We start from the raw sequence: 7,920 nt of genomic DNA, 5'->3' as shown, positions 1-7,920 counted from the left end.
GGTTAAGTTTAGAGCATAACAAACGAACAGCTGATGTTAGTAGAATCCTCCAAAGTCTGTGTGATTGAAGCAGGCAGACAGGGTAACCTCTTACAAGACTCTGGAAATCCACTTGTTTGCCACTGGGAGAGTGATTGACTGACAGCACAGCAGGGAGCTGGTGGATCTTTAGCAGTGAAGGCTGCAGGCAGACCTCTGGGAGCGGAGGTGATATCTGGACCACGGGAATCACACGGGAATGCACGGAGAGAGCACAGAGCTAGGGCATAGAGTAGATACAACAAAGCACTGGCTCAGAGTAACATAATCCCAGCCTACTTAAAGGCAGCACAAGCACGGGATTGGCTAACACTTACCCACAGGTGTTTCACAAGTGCTCTTAGTGCTCATTTGGTCTCCAACATGGCCGCCTCCTATACTGCAGACACACAGCGGTGCCTTTGGCCATTTGGTCCCCGCACTCCCAGCTCCCAGATCCTGCATCACCTGTGCCACTGACCACGCCGCGTCCCCACAAGGCCGCACAGCACCGCGAGCAACTGCACCGGCAACGGATGGACCCCAGAACCCGCAGAGGTGAGAGATCGGTTCGTGACAGTACCCCCCCTTTAAGGGCGGACTCCGGACACCTTTGAGCTTTATCAGGATTCTTGGAATAGAATTTCTGTACCAGTCTTGGAGCATGAACATCTTCGGCAAAAACCCAGGACCTATCCTCCGGACCATAACCCTTCCAATCGACCAAAAACTGCAGACGTCCATATCGGCGATGTAAGTCCACAATCTCCTTAACCTCAAATTCCTCATCCTGCAAAGAGTGAACTTTAGGAGGTTTGGACAGGGTAGTACGAAACTTATTGAGAATCAAAGGTTTCAACAACGATGTATGAAAGGCGTTAGGAATTTTCAAAGACGGTGGCAACTTGACTTTGTATGACACAGGATTGAGTACCTTTACAATGGGAAATGGGCCAATAAACTTGGGAGCAAACTTCTTAGAAGGAACTTTGAACTTAAGATTGCGAGTAGAAATCCAAACTTGGTCTCCTACCTTGTAGTTTGGTACAGCCTTATGTTTTCTATCTGCGAAAGATTTATAACGAGCAGAAGATTTGATCAACGACTTGCGCACACAACTCCAGATTTTAGACAAACGCTGAAGCTCTTGATCTGCTGCTGGAACCTCTAGGGCTGCCAACGGATGGAACTCTGGCACACGAGGATGAAAACCAAAGTTAGTATAAAACGGCGTAGATTCTGAAAACGAATGAAAGAGATAATTATGAGCGAATTCTGCCAATGGAAGGTAGTCAACCCAATCATCCTGTGAGGACGATATGTATAGCCGGAGAAAGGTTTCAAGATCTTGATTTACTCTCTCAGTTTGTCCATCTGTCTGAGGATGATATGCCGAAGAAAAATTCAACTTAATGTTTAAAGATGAACAAAGCGACCTCCAAAACTTGGCTACAAACTGTGTTCCCCGATCAGAGATGATCTCTCAAGGAAGGCCATGCAACTTGAAGATCTCAGAAATGAACAATCTGGCTAGTGAAGGGGCTAATGGTAATCCAATTAATGGAATGAAATGCGCCATTTTTGAAAATCGATCCACTATCACCCAAATGGTATTCCGCCCTTTTGATGGAGGTAAATCGGTCACGAAATCCATTGAGATATGAGTCCACGCTTGTTTGGGTATAGATATTGGATGTAACAAACCTGGCGGAGAACCCCTTGGACTCTTATGTTGGGCACATTTAGGACATGCTGCTATAAACTCTTGAACATCGGCTTTAAGACGTGGCCACCAGTAAGACTGTTGAATAAATTTGAGAGTCTTTAGAACCCCAGGATGACCCATGAAGGATGAAGAGTGAGCCCAAGTAAGCAGTCGTTTTCGAAGATTTGTGGCGACAAAGGTTTTGCCAGGCGGAGGAACCGGGACCGGAGAAGTTCGAGTCATTAAAAAGGACGTAGGACTCACAATGGCTTGATTCGTGGTAGCATCATTTAATTCAGAAGAATTGAAGGACCGAGAAAGGACATCTGCCTTTTTGTTCTGAGACCCTGGACGATAGGTGAGCTTAAAATTAAATTGTGTGAAGAAAAGAGCCCATCGAGCTTGTCGTGGATTCAAACACTGAGCCGACTGCAGATATAGAAGATTCTTATGATCAGTATATACTGTAATGGGGTGTTGTGCTCCCTCTAGAAGGTATCTCCACTCCTCAAATGCCAACTTGATGGCAAGTAATTCCTGCTCCCCATTTGCATAATTACGTTCAGCCGGTAGGAACTTACGGGAGAAATATCCGCAGGGATGGACTTTTTTATCTTCAAAGACTTGTGACAACACAGCTCCCACTGCTTCCGTAGATGCGTCCACCTCCAGTAGAAAGGGACAGTTCAAATCTGGCTGTCGAAGAATGGGGGCTGACACAAAGGCTTGTTTTAAATCAGAGAAGGCTTTGATTGCTCCCTTGCGAGTCAGGGCTGTGATGGGAGCGGCCAACGTAGAGTAATTCTTAATGAATCTCCTATAAAAATTAGCAAAGCCAAGGAATCGCTGAATCCCCTTGAGAGTCGTAGGAGTGGACCAGTCTCGTATAGCTTGTACCTTTACAGGATCCATACATAGCTCTGATCCGGAAATGATGTAACCAAGGAATGGTATAGAAGATACTTCAAAAGTACACTTCTCCAACTTACAATATAGTCGATTTTTCCTCAGACGTGTCAGTACCTCTATAACTTGGGGACGGTGAGACTTCAGATCCTTGGAGAATATTAAGATATCATCCAAGTATACTACTAAACACTTGTAGAGAAGATCACGAAAAAGTTCATTCACATAGCTTTCGAAAACTGCAGTCGCATTACAAAGACCAAAAGGCATTACAAGGTATTCGTAATGCCCATCCCGGGTATTAAAGGTAGTCTTCCATTCGTCCCCTGCACGGATGCGGATTAAATTGTAGGCCCCACGAAGATCTAATTTTGTAAACACAGTAGCTCCCTTTACCCGGTCAAATAATTCTGGAATTAACGGTAATGGGTACTTGTTTTTCACAGTGATCTCATTAAGTCCACGGTAATCTATGCATGGTCGTAACCCACCATCTTTCTTCTTAACGAAGAAGAATCAGGCTCCTGCAGGTGAAGAAGATGGTCTGATAAATCCTTTGGTTAAATTATCTTGTATATAATCAGGCATAGCTTGAGTCTCTGGGACGGATAGCGGACAAATTCGCCCCCTCTGAGGTGTTTTGCCCGGTACCAAAACGATTGGGCAGTCCCATTCGCGATGAGGGGGTAAGGAGTCTGCCGCTTGTTTACTGAAGACATCCACAAAAGATTGATAGACTGAGGGTAACTCGGGAAGACTAACTGACCGGAGGGGTATAATTGAAGCTAAACAGTCCTTGGTACAGGATTCACCCCACAAAAGAATTTCCATGGTTTGCCAATTAAATTGTGGATTATGTTTCTGTAGCCAAGGTAATCCAAGTATCACATCATGATAGGCTTTGGGATTCACGAAGAATGAAATATATTCGGAATGGAGCATACCTACTTTCATCTTGAGACATACGGTTCGATGAGTAATTATGCCGTCTGGAATTCGACTTCCATCCACTGCTGTAACAGCAACTGCTGCTCCCAGAGGCATGGTTTGAACTTTAGATCGTATGACAAAGGCTGAGGTGATGAAGTTCTCGGCTGCACCGGAATCTAGGAGAGCTGAAACTTTAACTGTAGAACTTGGAACTTCTAAACGAATAGGCAAAGTTGGCTCTTTCCCAGAACGTGATTCCAAAGTAACTCCTAGCTTAACCTCTCTTGAATAAGCTAGGAGCGAGAGTTTCCCGGCCGGAGTTTGCAAGACTTAACTAAATGTTCGGAGGACCCGCAGTACATGCCGAGGTTACCCTGTCGACGACGAATTCGTTCCTCCTCTGTGAGGCGAGAGCGCCCGATCTGCATAGGTTCTTCTGTCGTTACAGGAGACTGAGATGAAGAATCTTGTCGAGGTCTAGGATGATAGCGCGGACTAGGTCGCTCTGCCTTGGATTTCTCTAAACATCGCTCTCTGTAGCGTAGGTCGAGTTTATTACATATAGAAATCAATTCATCCAGCTTAGTTGGCACATCCCGAATGGTTAAATCATCCTTGATTTTTTCTGAAAGTCCATTACAAAACGCCGCGATCAGGGCCTCCTCATTCCAGTTTAACTCTGAAGACAACGTGCGAAACTGAATAATATATTGACTGACAGGACGTAAACCTTGACGTAGACGGAGAATCTCCAAAGATGCTGAGGTGGTTCTGCCTGGTTCATCGAAGATTTTCCGGAAGGATGATACGAACTCTTTGTAATTAGAGAGAATAGGATCTCCCCTCTCCCACAGTGGCGACGCCCACTCCAAGGCCTGACCAGACAGGAGGGCAATAATATATGCGACCTTAGAACGGGCTGATGGAAAACGAGCGGACAACAGTTTGAAATGGATCTCGCATTGGTTCAGAAATCCTCTGCAAAGCTTTGGGGTCCCGTCAAACTTACTTGGAGAGGGTAACTGCAAACGGGACATAGGCAACGTCACAGGAGAAACCGTTGTGGTAGTCGAAACGACCGGAGTTGGAACTTGGACTTGAGATGTCTTTATAGCCGTATGAAGAACCTCCAAACGATCTGCCATAGTTTGCATAAACTGAACTATTTGTGTCTGTATAGACTCCTGATTTTCCAGACGGGAAAGGATGTTTGTCGTAGCGCCGCCTCCTGCGAATTGGTCACCCGACGGATCCATGTGGCCAGTGCTTACTGTCAGGGCCGAGTGTTTTTGTGAATCCGTTAACCCTGGACCAACCAAAGGTGTAGGTGCTGGGGTATGATGAAAGCAGGGAAGACGAAGAAAGTTCCGTTTCATATATTTATTAAAGGCAACAATTCCAGTAAGAGGTTAAATGACAAATTATTAATCATCATATATAAACTGACGTATTGCATAGAGTGGTAGAATGATAAGCAGGAACAGTCTTAAAGATACATTGAGGAAATGTTCATAGAACTGAGTTTTAAACAGGCTTGTGAATGAATGATGAATTGTCCAAAAGAAACAATATTTGATGCCAGACTGTAAAGAGTGTTTAACTGGATAATGCAGACATAAATGAGTAACTGTAGAGACTTGTACTGAAGCTTAGAGATTAAACTGAGAGGCTGTGAAGAATTGTCCTTGATTGCAGCAACAAAGAAAATACAATACTGAAATGAGTTACTTGCGAGTTCTGAAGATAACACAGCACTGTGAAACTGCAGCAGACGACAATGGTGATGAATGGGTTAAGTTTAGAGCATAACAAACGAACAGCTGATGTTAGTAGAATCCTCCAAAGTCTGTGTGATTGAAGCAGGCAGACAGGGTAACCTCTTACAAGACTCTGGAAATCCACTTGTTTGCCACTGGGAGAGTGATTGACTGACAGCACAGCAGGGAGCTGGTGGATCTTTAGCAGTGAAGGCTGCAGGCAGACCTCTGGGAGCGGAGGCAATATCTGGACCACGGGAATCACACGGGAATGCACGGAGAGAGCACAGAGCTAGGGTATAGAGTAGATACAACAAAGCACTGGCTCAGAGTAACATAATCCCAGCCTACTTAAAGGCAGCACAAGCACAGGATTGGCTAACACTTAGCCACAGGTGTTTCACAAGTGCTCTTAGTGCTCATTTGGTCTCCAACATGGCCGCCTCCTATACTGCAGACACACAGCGATGCCTTTGGCCATTTGGTCCCCGCACTCCCAGCTCCCAGATCCTGCATCACCTGTGCCACTGACTACGCCGCGTCCCCACACGGCCGCACAGCACCGCGAGCAACCGCACCGGCAACGGATGGACCCCAGAACCCGCAGAGGTGAGAGATCGGTTCGTGACAGTAGCAAAGGAAAGCAAAGCGAATCCCAAATTTTTTTTAAGTACATCAACAGTAAGTGACTAAAGAAGGAGAGTATAGGCCCTTTAAAGGACAAGAGGGGAGTCTTAATCAAAAATTATAATGACATAGCAAACAAACTAAACAAGTTTTATTCAACGGTATTTACCAGAGAGGACTAAATGCTGGGTCTAACACAAAATCTCAACAAAGATAATGTCCTACTGCTAAATGCTTATTTGTATGAGGAGGAAGTCTGTGACCAATTAAAAAGTTAAAGATTAATAAGTCACCTGGTCCCAATGGATTTCATGTATCAGGGGTATACCGCACAGGAGAATGGTAGAGTATAAAGTGGATAATGTGATAACCAAAATACAATAATAAGGAAAGAAAACAACTGTTTTCTAATTTATCTTAGATTTTGTGGTGCACCCAGAGTCAGTATTGAAACATGCAAAAGGAAAAAAGAAAAAAAGACTATTTTGTGGGCGCACTCTTGTATATCTTGAAGTCTCAGAAGAAATAATAGTTTAATATTAAGAATATAATTTTATTAGCAATATCAATAAAATGAAATAGTAGTTGGATATACGAACAAGTAAAAGAAAAGAAACAATAGGAACAAATAATACTAGCATAGATGCTAGATTCTCGATTGCTGGGTCATAAATTAAACTAGTTGTTGTTACAATGCCTTCGCTCCTCAAACTCATCAATTTGGTACTACGCTTGCAATTCATTAAAATCCGAACACATCTGAATATCAGACCAATCAGTATGACAACTCCTAGGATACATAAGAGGAACTTCCCTACAGTAACGACAACATTTTGAGCCCATTCTCCTAAACCTGAGAACCAATTATGTGGGTTCAACCATGATAGCCAGCCGGTTAGTTCATTACCCACAGAGGCAAGGGTAAGGTTGTGTCTCCTTCGGAACTCCCACTTCAATTGCAAGATATCGTCCATCTTTTGATCTATGACCTCTGTTGGGTCCTCAGTACTGTTTGTGATATACGTACAACATTTCACACCATACTGAGCTGCTAGGGTGACACAATACCCTCCTGTCACTGCTGTGAGGTAATTTAGAACCATCCTGTGCTGGATCAGTTCCGTTTTGTAAGCTTGCAATTCTCTCCCGGTATACCTGAAGGTGTCATCATACATTTCGGTGATATTGTCTATCAGGTTCGCTAGCGCGGTAATATACCTAAAATTTATAACTCCTCTGGCGGTACGGGTGATATCTAGCGCGAGTAGGAGTTGAATCCCGGTGGATTCGTGGATCAAATCAGAGGCTGCATGCTCTGTCCTATCTATAAGGTGTCTCTTTACAATGTGTTCGTAATGGGTGTGAGTGTAAGGAGCTTGAGCATTGCGATGAACGTTTTTCATTCTATCATGGGTAATGGTCATTACTTCCGGTAACACTCTTCCAATGTAACACAATCCCTCTGAGTTTGGGGCAAGCCACTTATACGCCTTCCTCCCACATATGAAATATGCATAATCGGGGAGGACATATGGGACAGAATATGACATCACCATATTACAAACCTTCCAGGTGAAAAATCCTATCCCTAACTCTCTCATCTGACTAGTACACGTATCAGGTTGTATGATATGTGCACAGTATCCTGGCGATACTTCTCCAACTCGCATGGGCCTACTTCCTAGAGTGTACCTATATTGGAAATATCTTCCACTGTTGGCTATTTGGCGTATAAGCTCTGAGTCAATGGGCATTCTATCGGCTCTGTGTGAGAATGTCATGGTTCGGTTGTTCCATGTCACTTCCCAATTTCCCGGCTTTCGGGGATTGGAAATGTTAAAACATATTAAGGACCTATCCACATGATATTGGTGGAGCTTCAAACTAGGAGGCCTAGAAATATTAAATTTTTTGTCCACCGGTCTCCCACCCCTTAATTCAAGTACCTCATCTATCGTTAAAGAGTATGGCACTAGT

The sequence above is a fragment of the Pseudophryne corroboree genome, chromosome 2 (assembly GCF_028390025.1).
Source record: "Pseudophryne corroboree isolate aPseCor3 chromosome 2, aPseCor3.hap2, whole genome shotgun sequence".
Taxonomy (NCBI): domain Eukaryota; kingdom Metazoa; phylum Chordata; class Amphibia; order Anura; family Myobatrachidae; genus Pseudophryne; species Pseudophryne corroboree.
Note: the sequence above shows the minus strand (reverse complement) of the source record.